Source organism: Ambystoma mexicanum, chromosome 2p, assembly GCF_040938575.1.
Source record: "Ambystoma mexicanum isolate Mex_15411 chromosome 2p, UKY_AmexF1_1, whole genome shotgun sequence".
Taxonomy (NCBI): Eukaryota; Metazoa; Chordata; class Amphibia; order Caudata; family Ambystomatidae; genus Ambystoma; species Ambystoma mexicanum.
The window spans coordinates 88,010,148-88,026,310 of record NC_090923.1 but is presented as its reverse complement, the minus strand read 5'-3'; the positions used below and the strand labels follow the sequence as shown (position 1 = coordinate 88,026,310).

The 16,163-nt window shown below is 42.7% G+C and overlaps 1 long non-coding RNA gene across 1 annotated transcript; it reads left to right on the top strand.

Moving 5' to 3' along the window:
• The first annotated feature begins 1,221 nt into the window (after positions 1-1,221).
• Positions 1,222-11,927, top strand: LOC138566239 (uncharacterized). Its single transcript, XR_011301875.1, has 3 exons — positions 1,222-1,296; positions 10,901-11,013; positions 11,475-11,927. It is a non-coding gene; the product is annotated as an uncharacterized lncRNA (long non-coding RNA).
• The last annotated feature ends 4,236 nt before the right edge of the window (positions 11,928-16,163 follow it).

The following is a 16,163-nucleotide window of genomic DNA, read 5'->3' as shown; positions in this document are numbered from 1 at the left end:
GGCGGTATGAATGAGCTCTTGCCACTGAATTCCTGCATCTCTACTTTTCCCCATCTGTTGCTACCCTCCATCTCTTCTATCTCGTCAAAAATCACCTTGCGTTTTGCCTTTTAACTTGGAAGGATTGAGGAGAGACACAGGTGAGGGAACACATGGCTATGAGGGAATAATGCACCCCTTTATTTATACATATGATCACGAACATCTGGTTTCACTTTTTTGCAGTTTGGTCAAGCAGTATGAGTTAAGGTAAATGTGTATTTGCCCCTATTAATGACTATTTTTTGTTTACATGTGCATATTGGACACAAAATGTGATTTATTTTGTTTGTGTTCTTATTTTTGTCCCTTGTGGTTTTCATATTTGATTAACATGGTGAACATTTTATTGTTTATTTTATGTTTCTCATTTCTAACATGATTACCATAGGGTGTGGCCCTGATGACGGATATGATCTGAAATGCATAGGCATCTTTTAAACCCTTGTTAGCGCTACTTTGCCTCATTTATGTATACATACTAAACAAGACTGTTATGATTGTTTTTTAAGTTCTTTTCTTCAACTATGAAGAGAAACAGTGTAGATATGCTGTTATCGTATAATAATTGATATTAAAAAAAAGTGTTCAGCCCGCCTTCGGGGTATAACGAGAGCATGTTGTTCTTACAGCTGAGCCCATGTGAGGCACCCTTATTTGCCAGTTGTTTAAAGATGCAGATTCAACCTTCCAACCCCCACATCCAATGTTCAAGATAACAAATGGGAAATACCTTAAGATGGCCGCCACCTTTGCTTACCATCAACCTTGTATCTTTCCAGCCAGGCCATTACGTCATCAGCCTTCTGCTCCAGCAAACACATACCATCAGTCCAAGCGTACCATGTAAGGCATACTAAACTGAGTTAATCAAAATTACTCTCCAGCCAGAATCGAGAGGCATGATAAAACAAATAAATCACGCAGCCAGAAAGATTTCTTATCGGGCACCAGCTCATAAAATTTAGAATTAAACCCAAGTAATTTGCAGAATTGCCATTAGTGTTTAAATTGCAGGTACCTTAATACATCTAGGCGGGTACTAGAGCCCCACCCCCTGTTTTCCGATGTATATAGCTAGAAATAAACCAAGGAAAACATCCTCCAAGATGGCAGCCTTCTGTGCGTGCCTTTAACCAGAAGATAGATAAGTAAAGTGACAGTCTCCCACTCCAAGGAAGACTTCCTTATCTGCTGGGACGCACACAGAGAACCAACTACTTCGTAGAATGAAGAGCCTGCACTTGGGCAGCAAAGGTGAGAATTGACTCTCCCGAGCCCCGCAAAGATACTAAAGTACTTGGATAGTATAGCATGTGTAAATTGCAGCACAAAGTGTAACATTTGGTTAAATGCGGAGAGCGTTTTTAATGTAGGGCACATGTGCAAGCTTGGTAGGGAATGTCTCCCTATATTAGTAACTGTGTACTAAAGTATTTAGGGAATATATCATGAGCCAATTGAGGCACAAAATGGAAAATTGGTTAAATGCTGAGAGCATTTTTTTTAATGCAGGAGACCTGTGCAATCTAGGTCAGGAATATCTCCCTATATTGGCCACTGTGTACTTTAATGAAACCCGAGTAGGGGACAACATAGCAGGGTGCTTTTAACTTAAAGCCTGCCAGGTAACTCAGACTGAACAATTGTAATATGGGGGGAACAACAACAATGCCTGTATATATGGAGAAGTAATATCTTCTCCACTCATAGATTACTAGCTGGGCAAACAAACAGCTGGAGTAGAACCATTGAGGAACCTCCAGCTAATTGGGAGCAGACCCCCGGGACTGACCGGTCCTTCCCACACTCCATAAACACATTGTTCCATCTATGGTCTCCAATGAATTTCTCCTCTCGCAGAAGTTTGCTCTTCTACACTATGTATGAAACCATGGCCCTCAGAACCATGTGACCTACCCCAAGAAGTGGACTACATATTGAAACCACCTTGGTAAGACAAATCGAGACCCCCATGACGCACCTCGATCACCAGTCCAATAAATCACTAAACCCCAACCCACATGAATTTGCCCAATCCAGGGGCACAACTCGCTGTCCGGAGACCCATAACGTGAACAAATCATGCATGCCACCAAACCCTCTATTGGGAACACCCATCCACAATGTCCAACAATGCAACCGCTGTCAGAAATAGGCCAAATATGTGTAGTGAGGCATGACCCAAGCTCATCAAAGAAATGTCACGCGTATGCTCCCATCACATACGTGGACTACGATTGTACTATTATATACTAGGCACCACATCATGCTACCTGCCCAACAGCAACCAAAACATAAATACAGATGCCAAAATCACTGTTTGCGAATCCTGGTGGCTTCGCTGCTTTCCTCTCTCCCCTCCGACTACCACGCCAAATGGCCACAATCAATGCTACTTGTATGCATACATGCTGGTGAATCATGGAATTTAACAATATGTATTTATCAGTACTGTGAACGATGTTCTACACCAAATAATGTAAATATATATATTATCTTGCAACCATGCTCTTGAACCAATCAATGTGAATTTCCATTGTCACTCTGGTAAAATAACACCTCACTAAATGCTGCACAGCCTTGATAAAGACCCTTGGGTCGAAATGCGTGTTGGCTGTAGTGTTGCTTCACAAATGCACCACTGTTTCTATGACTAGTATTGTAACCTGTCACAAGCACAGGTCGGTTTATGGTCATAAAACCGAAATTAGAAATCTCGAAAAAAAATCATGAAAAAAAAGGCCGAAAAAAAAATATCAAATTTTTTTTTATGACGTTTTTTTTTTCGAAATGGGGGGTTTCCCCCAACCCCCCTTTTTTTCTATTTTTTTTATTTTAACCCTTTTTTTTACTTACCTGACCCAAAAAATACATATATATATAAAAATAATAAATTCGATATTTTTTTTTCGGCCTTTTTTTTCAAGATTTTTATTATTCGGGATTTTTTTTTCGCCCTTTTGACCGACCACCGGACAGGTCTGACACTGACACATTGATACTCGTATATACTAAATGTGCCGTCACATTGCCGACTATTAAAACACAGGCGAGAACAAAAATTGCAAGCGCAAAGTTGCCTTTGGTCCCTCTTTTTTCCCCAAGTTAACTTCCCAGGGCCCTCTGGGTGTGGCTCCAAACCAAGGCACATGCAGCATGCTCTTTTGAACCCCCCATCAATATACTTGATATACACCCAGCGCAGGTGATTACACGGTTCATCACCCACTCACTTTGTTCTCTGCATTCTAAGTGATCAAACAGCAGAATATAAAAACATTTAGTGAATGCATTGTTTTTCCCTTTTTCTTGGTTTCAACAAATACAGCAGTTGCAAGATGGAGTCTAGCTCAGTCGGGCCTTGTACTTTCACATGTCTCCAGTACTTGCACTGCAGCATCCTTCAAACTCTATTAATGCTTCACAGGAGCCCCAGGGCAGTTCCTAGACAGCATGGCGCTCAGGGTGAAACTCTAGCATGTCCCTGTCCCCGCCCCTCCATAGTACCGAACCCCTCATTCTGTAATCTTTGTGGGGCTCGGGAGAGTCAATCTCACCCAAACATCTTAGATCGTTGGATTTTAAAATGTTATTGTCTTGTACTTAAAAGTAATAAGCATATGACATGCTCGACCACGATATTACAATTGGGAATTCATTTTCATCATCTCATGCTTGTGCTAATTGTCTAAATGAGTAGAACACTACTAGATTTTGCTTCCGCAAATGCATCTATTGCTGCTGTGTACTAAGACCATATGTTTCTCACGGCTCGCCTATCTTAGTTTTACCCACTACTTCACACCCGCTCATGGTTTTTTTTGTGCTTTTTTTTTTGCTTGCCTTATCACTACTTTCAGCACCTTTCCCTGTGGACATCTTCTTCCCTTCATAATCCTTTTTCCCGGTCTCCTTCTCCTGCTTTCATTCTAATACTTTGTTTTCTGTCTTTTTCACTCTTTAATCTTTTTTAGTTTTTTCTTTTAGGAAATGTTTAAGTTAAGTTCTGTTTAAGCATTGGTGTACAGATAGGAGGGAGATGACACGTTATGAGGGACACACCTAGATTGTTTATTTATCCACCAGTTCACTACTCACGGCCATGTGAATCCCTATGGCTATTCACATGGTACCCAGTCTTTATATCGAAAATGTATATAGAGAAACACATATATAGTGAGGATTTTATAACGAAAACCTGTACACCGAATGTATTTTTGGGTGGGGTAAAGGGTTAATTTTTGGGGGGAAATGTTTGGGGCAGGGTTTTATGGGTGGTAAATAGTGGTTTGGGGCGGGGACCCTCCCAAAAAATAAAATAAATGCATCCGGTATACAGGTTTTCGGTATAAAATACTCGATATATGTGTGTTTCGCTATAAAATGTTCACTATAAAAGACATGTAACAATTCCCATGCACTACTTACCCGGAATCGCCCAAAACACATCCTCCTGGGTTCTCCTTGAGCTAGCTCTATCAATCTGTAACATCAGTGGCTTGCCAGTGTTATTTCTAAATGGTCTGTGTAGAGACTTGTTATTACTATTAGGGTATTTATTGAACGCGGACCTAATTTCGGGAAGCAACAGAGTGCTTTGCAACCATAGGGGGAAGAGCACAGCGAGGGACGCAGATAAACACGGTAACGGGAAGCTAACGACAGAGGAAAACGGGGCAATTTGACAGCAAGGGGATCTACAAGCAACCAGGCGAGGAAACCATGGGGAGCAGAGTTCTTGGCTTAGTTGAAGCTGTAAATGTGCTCATGTCTAATAGCAATTTCTCAATCAAGTATGCCTTCAAACACTTGGATTTATATCTTCAGTTTTGGCTTGTAGATAGGTATTGGATTTTGCCAGGCGCTGCTATCCTATACCCCGTTAATCACACCGTTTTCCAGCTGTTTCCATTTTATAGACCAGTATTGTCATTATGGCAGTGCCTGGAAAATACCTACCCCAGGTGGCACAAATGGCAAAACCGTTCTGCTTTGCTGATGCTTGTTTTCTTCCCTTTCTTTGGATTCTTTTTTTTGTTCTTTTTCCTTACCCTCTCAGCTTTAAAAAAAAAATGTTTTTATCTCTGCAGATTTCTTTTTTCATTCTTTTTTTTAAAAATTATTCTTTTGATCATCCTATTTTTCCTTAGTCTTGCAAACTTTTCCACTTTACATTTTCTTTCTTTCTGCTTTCCTATCGACCCGTTCCATTCACTTTCTTCACTCGCCCCGTTTTCCCCCTGTTCTGTTACTAAACTTGTTTCTTTTTCTCATTCTCCTAATAATAGTAATGTATGCAAGTATGTCCTATGGTATGGTAGTGTTTATTGGTAAAGCACCTATACACAAGGCAAGTGTTTCAAAGCACTCAAGGAGGGTGTGAACAGGGGATAACAGTCATTCAGAGCCCTTGAATTTCTGAATGATACAAAGCTACCCAGGCAGAGTAAGTGCATATAATACAATTAACAGTGAAGATAACAGCAAAAAGGTCTGACGACGATTCTGCGGTTTTACCAAGTGCATTGAGGCTCCACCAAGGAATGAGGGGATACAGGGAAGAAAGACGATCTGCAGGCACATTACGTTCAGATCGTGCAAGTGCACAGACTGTGCAGGAGAGGGTAGAGGGGACTATGCAAAGCCCTTTAGGTTAAAGCGCTATATAAAAACAAATTATATCCCAAACCCCTTCCTGCCTGCCTGCCTACCTACCTAGACAATGCTTTGGTGAAGCTTTAACTGCAGATGCCTGTATACTGATGATGGCAGGCTTTTGTCATTGAATCTGGCACTTTCAGCATTCTTATGGGCAGGGACTACTATGTCTGTTGCGCCCCCATCTCATTCTGTACCCTTAGCCAATGCCTTTTTAGCCTACCCATAGTTATGGCCCGCCACATTGGTTATGCTGGTCTAGCATTCCACACCATTACTGACAAACCTCCATTACCACATGACATACAACCACCACCCAGTGCTTGCCGCTTCTTTTGTAAGGCACCTGGCTGCAGGACTGCCTAATCTACAGTTTGATACTCCTAGTGCTCCTCTTAAATATATAAAAATGACCAAGGAACTGTTTGAAGAGTCAGGTGTAGGAGTCATGTTAAATCTGCTGAGAATTTGCTCCACTGTGGCAGGTAAATGGCTGTTCCCTTGTCTTCTCTTTTTGTCATTTTTTGTTTACTTTCTCTCATGGTGTTGCAGCTGGTGTGTGACAGTAAACCCCAGATCCCTCAATATTACACATTACCCAAAATTCACAATCGTTTTGAGAAACCACTGGGTAGACCAATTGTTTCTGGTGTTAACTCACTTATAGAACCTTTGTCCCGATTTGTGGATTTCTTTCCACAACCCTTTGTTCGTAAAATGAAGTCGTATGTACAGGACACCATGCAGATTATTAAAGAGGTAGAAGGGTTAGACTTTGATCCAAACACAGAAATCTTAGTAGGACTTGACAATAATAACCGAGATTCCTTTTTGGAATACAGAGAACGATATACTGATGAAGACGACAAATTGGTTTTTGTCAATAGCTACAGTCACCTCTCCAACTCGATCAGGAAAATTGTGACTAAAAATTGGGACATACTGGCCAAAGTGAACAAACCTTTGGCTCAGCCCATTGTGGCATTCAAAAGAAGTGCCAATTTAAAAGAAAAGTTCACGAGAAATAACATCTGCTTAACCCCTGCTAAACAAACTACACTTTGAGAACTGTGGAGTATGCCTAAACCAACTGCACACTACCCATGCGGGAGTTGTGTGTGTTGTAGCTCCACCAACAAAAGCACTGAAATAGACTTGGGTCTTCATACCCCCTGGCGGCAAACCAATTTAACGAATTGAAATTCAAGTATGGTTATTTACGGTATATGGTGTCCTTGCAAGAAACGTTATATCGGTAAGACCGAGAGGAAGGTCAAAATATGCATAGGAGAGCATAGAAGCTGCATTCGCAACCGTACAGCAAAACGCTCCCTTAGTAGATCGTTGGATAGAGCATATGCACAAATTGGAAGATTTACACTGGACCGTTATTTGGAAACTTATTGCTAGTTTGGATGCCAATAAGGACAAAAGACTGCTGCTGCAAAAAGAACGTCTGATTTATTTGGCTAAGACTACTGTCAACGGCCTCAATGAGAAACTAGATTGGTTTACATAAGAACGTTTTCTGCAGCTTGGGCTGAGAGTTGGTCTCACCTTCCACCGGTATCTCTATTCCACGTACATATTTCCAACCTGTGTACTTTTTTAACATTCCTGTGAGGTACGCATATATCAGACGTTACAAACCACTGTCTGGCTGTCATTCCCAAACTTTTTATTTTTCCTCTGGTTCAACGTAGGTGGGTAATAGCTAATGGCATCACTCTCTGCTACCACTCCCCAAAATGCACGTCTTCTTTCAAGTGACCTCCCTCCGATCAGTTTCCTTTGAGAGTGTTACGTTTCACATGACACACTGATTGCTTACCACGGCTGCATAAATAGAGCACGCCCCCAACCGTCTTCCGATGTTCTTTCCACTTGGAGGAGAGAGTTCAGCGCCAGCAACCGACAGGAACTACGACTGGAGCAGTGACGCCCGTATTAATCTCGTTTGGTCACGTGTGATACACGGTAAGACGTTCGCATGCTTGCGATTGCAGCCACTAGATAGAGATTTTTTTAAAGCATGCAATTATACTCTTACAAACAGATCTCCAGCCTTTTGTCTGTGTTTCAGTGAGATGTTTTATACACACGCAGTTTCATCCATACATGGGCGTGTACAGTGGCGTTGGTAACGAAGATACTACGGCTTTTCCCTACTACTTTCCACAAGCTTGACCATTCCATGGTACCCCTCTCAACAACCGCTAAGTCTGTTGTACTATAGGTAATGATTACAAAATTTGGACCACGAGACTTGTTGGTTTCCGAACGTGCTTCGCTTTTAAGTGTTCCTTTGCTTTCACTTCTCAAGCTATGCTGCAGGGATTTAACACTTAATCATTTCCTGACGATACTTTACGGGACGGAAGATCTGAATTTTTCATTTTCAAGAGGCACAAAGAGCAGTGGACAATATGCTAAAGATGTCGTTCAACGTCTACAGTCAGCCATCCCAACATTTATCATTTATGGCCTCACGACACTACGTACCAATCTGGAAGAATTTGTCTCAACTTCAAAACAAAAGATATAAACTTGGTAACATCTGCTTTGGAGGATACTCCAGGCGAGACTGAATATCAACATTTGTTGACTCAATTTGTGGAACGCAAACGAGGCCTTAAACAACATAAAATACAGCATAAACACAAGTTCGATCTACAGGTGTTGCAACAAAAACGAACTCTACGTAAAGAAATAAGGATGATATCAACAGGTAACAAAGAGTTATACTACGCAGCCAAAAAACGTATAACACAAAAATATAGAAACTAGAGAAAAAATCATTATGCTATAATCTTGCAGAATGACTGAAGAGATGATGCGTAATCTTAAGAACAAAAACTCAGCTGAATTTTGGCGTGTAATAAACAATCTTGCTGCCCCACAAGTAGCATTGCAAGCATCTCCAATTCTTCAAGAAACTTGGGTAAAACATTATACGAACTTGTTTAACACGGTAGAAGTGGAAGATAAAAGTACAAGTGAGGCCAGAACCCAGTGGGTACTGGAGTTTGATATAAACAACATTACAAACTCAATTAAGACCTCCAATGCGTCAAGAGCCCCAGGGCCGAATGGCCTTACAAACTACTCAATGAAACAAAATCTGAAAGAATGGGCGAAGCTCCGTCTACTCCTCTTCGAAAGAATAAAAATGAAGCTTGCTACCCCTTGATCTTGGAAAAATGCTATAATTGTTCCGATTTTCAAAAAGGGGAACAGACTGGACCCGAGAGACTATCGACCTATTGCCCTGTTAGATGTAATGGGAAAATCTATGCAACTCAATTGCAACAAATGTTAAAATCTTGGGCACTTAAAAACCACCGTAATGACCCACGCCAAGCGGGATTTGTCAAAGGGGTAGGTTGCGGTCTTAATACCCTTCTGCTGAATCTCTTAAAAATTGAGTCAATACGAACTAACATTGCCATCTATGTTGCATCTATTGATCTTTCACACGCTTTTGATAGTGTCGATCGCCACATTTTGTGGGAGAAACTCAAAGCTTGGAAGTGCCCAGCGGATCTTATAGATGCAATAAAAGAGCTCCACTCTAATACCACAGTGCAAGTCAGACTCGACTAAGGAGGCTCCTTATCGCCCTTGATTCCAACTTTTAAAGGAGTGAAACAAGGACGCCCCTTGGCTGCAATTGTTTTCAATCTCTTTATTTCTGACATAGGCGTTGCACTAAATGAGGTAACAGCATTTCCACCTAAAATTCATGGCTCTCATTTGGGCTATTTCTTGTATGCTGATGATTTACTACTCTTGGATGTAACACCGGTCGGTCTACAACGAAAATTAGACGCCTTAGAAAGATATGTAACGAAAAACAAGCTCTGTATAAACAAGAAAAAATGTGAAGTTTTGATATTGCATAACCTGACAGCCTATAAAAAGAGATCAACCCAATATGTGTGGCACTTGGAAAAAATACTGCTTCGGATCTCTACTCACATAAAATACTTGGGATTCTTAATAAGTGCTAACATAAATGACAAGCCTTGGGTCGAGGCCACCAAAAGAAAATGTCAGCAACTGGCTTGCCAGGCCGCGATCATAAACAAAAAATTTGGAAAATTCTCTATAAAACATGTGATAAATTTCTATAGAAAAAGTAATACCGACCTTGATTCATGGTGCTGTAAATATGTTTGGTTGCTCACACGAGTTATGGAACACACTTGAAAATAATTTTTGGACTAGAGTGTTACACATCTCTAAAGGATGTCCGACTAGTAACATAAGATTTGAATTGGGTCTGACATCCATACAAGCGAGAGTTTGTTGGAATGCCTTAACTTTATACAGGAAGTCGCAGCTCTCTAATGCAGCCCCTCCATTTGAAATACTACACAGGCCGGATTTAGATCCCGAATACACAATGCTTGCCAAATGGAATCAGCAATGTTCTGAAATTCTGGATGCAAACGATATTGACATTACTACTTTACTTGAAAATCCTAATAAGGCTAAACGTAAACTATGAAGTGCAGACTGGCATCAAACCTGCACTGACAGATCTAGTTCTCGCCTCCTAAGAGATGTACCACCAGAAGCAAGAGAGCTAGACAAATTACAACTGTATTTGTTACAATCTCCCGATCAGAACTCAAGATTACTATACTTGCATTTTCGCCTTAACCTTTTTATGACCAAAGACCGTACAAGCACTTGGTCACTTAAAGTACCTGCTGATTTAATCTGTCGTTTTTGCAAACATTCGACAGAGACACTAAAACACTTGACGTTGTTTTGTCCAGAGTTTCGCTCGCTGCGAACAAAGTTGTTCGGACCCCTTTTTGAGGCACGCAGCACCTACACGGCTGAAGATTGGTGGAAAGTTATGCTTGAAGGTGCTGACCGAAAGATTATGTTTGGTTTAGTTCAATTTTTGAAGGACTTGAAAGCCCATCTAAAAGAGCCGATTCCGGCATTAGGTGGGAACGATTGTCAAAGCCTCTAATAACGAGTGTTCAGTGGGGTGAAGTAAGAAGAAATGTATCTTGTTTTCTGTTTTAAAAGGTTTTCTTTTGTAAACCATATAAAATAAAAAAATAAAAAATAACTCGGGTGATTTTTCGAATCCTGATCTAACTTAGTTATAATGATATGGCGTAACCTGGCCAGACCACTATTCTCACCTGTTGTGTATGTGTCTCATTCTGTGCTTGTACAGGATTTGGAGTTGATCATCCTATCTCTATGATTGAAGACTAGCGAGGACAGAATCGGTGTACCTTGCTCTTTTCTTGTTCACGGCTCCACAAGACCTTTTGACCTTCACTTTTGGTGAGCTTTGTCAGTTGAACTTTTGACATTTATCAACGTACTTATGCTAGGGTACTAAGAATCATAATTCCTAGTGCGGGGGACTGAGTAGGAGCAACAAAAGGGTGGTGTAAGAGTGTCTTGCAGTTTCGCAGTCCCGCATTAGTTGAGTCTGCAATTCCAACAGAAATCAGTTTTGAATAAAACGACAATTTTCTTTCTGAGTAAAGGGCTATGACCAAGATAGGAATTTTTCATCTCAAATAGCCCTTTACTGATATTGATCTACGAATAGCTAGTGTGACAACTGTTGTTCCATGTTTCTGAACCTACTATTCTGTTCACCTAATTTTGTGTTTAGGTGGGCCCTTGTTAATGTTTGCCCCAGATACTTTCCAAATATTGTTAATTTAGTAAGATGCATTTTTTGCATTGGACAGAAGGGTTATTTATATCTATTGTCTTATTCTTTTCTCTTTCAGGAAAGGTCTACTTGTACCGTGTTGCAGTGCAATCAATATGCACACCATGTACTGAACTCTGGATTTACAGTAATTGGATCGCAAAAGGCCACTCTCGAGTTCAGTTTGATTATAGTGATAATTTTCTTATTTCTTTGACGTTGTATATTGTAGACAAATTCACAGAATCGGGGTCTTTTCTCCCCTGTTGAATTTCCCTTGATCTTAACAGTGTGTATATGAGGAATGAAACATGTTGGGTGATCCAAATGAGTATGAATTGGTGTGATTGAGAGAGCATTAGTTTTGCCTGGAATTAATTAATGTGGTATTGATACTGCTTTTGTTATTGTAGTTTGTTTTATTTTTTTCATAATTTTTTGTGTAAAGTAGAGGTAATTTTCTATCCTCTACTAATATCTGGTTTTGTGTATTTCCTTGTCTGTGCAATCGTACAAAGACAAAGACACTGTCAGTTTTGTCTTGTAACATTTGAATTTTCTCTGATATTTTTAACAATAAAAATGTTATTTTTGATAAATTAATCAGACTGGTGGCATGTTGAATTTTCCTATAGGCCATTGGTACTCTCCCATAATTGTAGAATATTGTAATACCCAAGTGTTATCAGTACTCATTTCCTGAATCAGAAAGCTGCCTACAAGCCCTGTTGTCTGTTTGTTGAAGTTTTATGCCTATATTTGAGGGTTGAAGATTGTAGAGCAGGGTAAACATAGATATTCCATTCCCTCTCACCTCACTTTGTTTTGAGAGGGAGACGTGCTGACCCCCGGCCACGGCTACGTAAGATGGCGCGTCAGTTGACACAGTCTTGAATATCATGCAGGCTGCTTTGAAGGTAACCCGGCTGTGAGGACAATGCTTAGAAACGCCATCCACCTAGATTTAAGAGCACAAGGTTATCTCATTAGCATTTATACAGCGCAGAGTTGCCATGTGTCTGATTTCTAGGCGCTCTAGACGATCAGAATGATGGAGTGGGTGACAGATACGTTTTGAAATTAACTCTAAATAATGCTGCTCAGCATCTCTAATACTTTTTTTTATCTAGCTCGTTTTACTTGACAATGCTTTAAATAAGGTTTCCTGGCATGGATACTGGGCAATACCACATGCATATGACAACACACCCACTTTTTGGTGATGTGTGATTATTTTTGTTATTATTTGCTCATTGTCCCGTTGTGATTCACTGAAAGTTGAGCATTCTGTGTGTGCGCGCCTTAGCAGTGATTGGTTGCCTTTGCGGGAAATGCAATGAGTACCAGAGACCCGAGGGTTGGCTGAACAGCGTTAACTCTTCTCTGCTTTGTTTTTGAAGCGTGTGCCTGGTTTGTGTTAAGTTCTTTAATAATTATCAATGGCAATGGTGCAAACTATATTGACGTACTTTCGTCATGGGATGAATTCATTTGAGAATTTGAGCCTGTAGGTAATAATACAGCTTAGGGCAGCAGCGCCCTGGGTGAATTGGCGCGCCCACTTCCCCTGTGCGGCCCTGGTCAACAGGGGGTGGGGCGAGGCCAGGATGTGCCAATTTTTTTTTTTTTAAACCTTCTCGCTGCTGCAAGGAGGTAATGATATGAATAGGGTGCTTAGCCATATTGTTGTTAAATGCTCTCCACCGCCGCGGACGCTTTTAATAACAATGAGGCACCTGCCATGCCTTCTGCCACTACGCCAGCTCGGGGGAGCCCTTGAAAGACTCCCCCGAGCTGGCTGGTGGGGCTAATGGTGCCTTAGGGGGTGTGGCGCACCGGGCGGTCGCACGGCCCACCCTCCCCTAAGGCCGGGCCTGAAAACAGCCACAATATATTGACTTTACGAATGCTTGCTGTTTGGGGGTGTTTCGCTCGTCTCCACGGCCATTAAACTCATTTTCTTCTCATAAATTTGATATGCTTTCTTTTTCTTTCATCAACCCGAGTTCGCCTGGCCGTTTCCACCATTTGTTTTATTTGATGGTGTGGGGGGTAATCCATAATTCCGATGTGGTGTTCCAAATGCCACTCCCCATAGGAAGCAGAAATTTTAGCAATTGAGACCAGTTTATGAACCTCTGTGCCCCCCACCGCTCCCGCGTTGGTAACAGGATTGCAACTTCCTATCTGTCATTTGCCTCATTATCTCTGCTGACAGCAGGGGTCATGGGTCAGCACACAGGGCATGTCTGAGAGCTCCTGTCTTCACCGGGAACGGGAAAGGATGGTCAAAGTGTGCTGTCAAACCCCTCTCCCCGGCCCCCCAGCTGAATAATTCAGGCGTCGGCACCCCGGGCTGGCTGGGGTTACGCTCTGGGATCCGCATGAATATTTTACGCCCAATGTTTCTGCTCTTTATTGAAACAATCGGGTGGCGGCTTAGCAGGAGTGCCTCTCCGCCATGCTCTGATGGTTCATAAAGGCCTCGCAACCTGGGCCTTCTCGGCCGCTGGCCCTTCCATGAACTCGGGAATCGCAGAAGCGTAAGGCTGCTATTCAAGGCAGAATGCCTGCGCCAGTGTGGATGGAGTAAGACCCTTGAGCTGAAGCGTAAGGCTGCTATTCAGGGCAGAATGCCTGCGCCAGTGTGGATGAAGTAAGACCCTTGAGCTGAAGCGTAAGGCTGCTATTCAGGGCAGAATGCCTGCGCCAGTGTGGATGGAGTAAGACCCTTCAGCTGAAGCGTAAGGCTGCTATTCAGGGCAGAATGCCTGCACCAGTGTGGATGGAGTAAGGCTGCTATTCAGGGCAGAATGCCTGCACCAGTGTGGATGGAGTAAGACCCTTGAGCTGAAGCGTAAGGCTGCTATTCAGGGCAGAATGCCTGCACCAGTGTGGATGGAGTAAGACCCTTGAGCTGCCAGGCTAAGCATCTCTATCTCTTCCAGTACCCCTTCCTCCACCCTAGGCCTCGGGGCCGCCTTGCTGGATACATCAACCACAGACTTGTATTGGTCTCTGTAAGTCTTGGAGCACAATTTGCTGGATAGAAGAGTTCTTGGCGACCACTGCAGCTGTGTACGCGTTAACATCCGAGCACCTTTGCTGGAACAGTCTGGCCCTCCTCCTCCTCACCATGGACATTTCAGTGGAAGAGCTGACTGACCCAGCGTTGGACATCCGGAAAAAGCCACAGTCCCACCGCCCAACCCGGAAAGCCAGGCACGAGTCGGTCAGCCTGGAACGGAAGCAGGTGACGGTGGTGCTGCCCACTGCTGGCAGCACCACTGTCACCAGGGTGGCACTGCCCGCGCCCAGCAGCAGGCTAAGAACCAGACACCCGGTGAAATTCAACGTCTTGGCTGGCCAGGACGTGTACCAGGAGAGGGGCAGTAGTGCAGGCAGTGACCGAGCCCACTGGCCTGACAAGGTATGTAGACGGATCACGTGCGCTTTCATTCGCAAATAAAAGACACGTTTTCAAAGATTTCTGCCCAAAGGACACTACAGAGACTGCATAAACTGAGATTAAAACATATGAATCGTGTTGTTTTTTTGCACGTAGCATCAAATATTTATTTCAGTTTATCGTTTATAGCTGCACTTAGCTCGAGGCCTTTAGAAAATGTAAAAAACAGCGTTTGGGCATGGCGTTTCTAGACAGTAGCTTAGCACTGTTGGTGGAAGGGTGGGAAAGCGTGGATTTAGTCTTTTGGACAGTAGCATAGCACTGTTGGCGGAAGGGTGGGAAAGCGTGGATTTAGTCTTTTGGACAGTAGCATAGCACTGTTGGCGGAAGGGTGGGAAATCGTGGATTTAGTCTTCGACAGTAGCATAGCGCTGTGGGCGGAAGGGTGGGAAAGCGTGGATTTAGTCTTTTGAACAGTAGCATAGCACTGTCGGCGGAAGGATCATAATACTGTTATCAGAAGGGTGGGATGGCGTTGATTTAGTCTTTTGGACAGTAGCATAGAACTGTTGGCGGAAGGGTGGGAAAGCGTGGATTTAGTCTTTGACAGTAGCATAGCACTGTTGGTGGAAGGGTGGGAAAGCGTGGATTTAGTCTTTTCGACAGTAGCATAGCACTGTTGGTGGAAGCGTGGAAAAGCGTGGATTTAGTCTTTTGGACAGTAGCATAGCACTGTTGGCAGAAGGATCATAGTACTGTTGGTGGAAGGGTGGGAAATCGTGGATTTAGTCTTCGACAGTAGCATAGCGCTGTGGGCGGAAGGGTGGGAAAGCGTGGATTTAGTCTTTTGAACAGTAGCATAGCACTGTTGGCGGAAGGGTGGGAAAGCGTGGATTTAGTCTTTTGGACAGTAGCATAGCACTGTCGGCGGAAGGATCATAGTACTGTTGGCAGAAGGGTGGGAAAGATTGGATTTAGTCTTTTGGACAGTAGCATAGAACTGTTGGCGGAAGGGTGGGAAAGCGTGGATTTAGTCTTGGACAGTAGCATAGCACAGTTGGCGGAAGGGTGGGAAAGCGTGGATTTAGTCTTTTGGACAGTAGCATAGCACTGTTGGCAGAAGGGTGGGAAAGCGTGGATTTAGTCTTTTGGACAGTAGCATAGCACTGTTGGCGGAAGGATCATAGTACTGTTATCAGAAGGGTGGGATGGCGTTGATTTAGTCTTTTGGACAGTAGCATAGAACTGTTGGCGGAAGGGTGGGAAAGCGTGGATTTAGTCTTTGACAGTAGCATAGCACAGTTGGCGGAAGGGTGGGAAAGCGTGGATTTAGTCGTTTGGACAGTAGCATAGCACTGT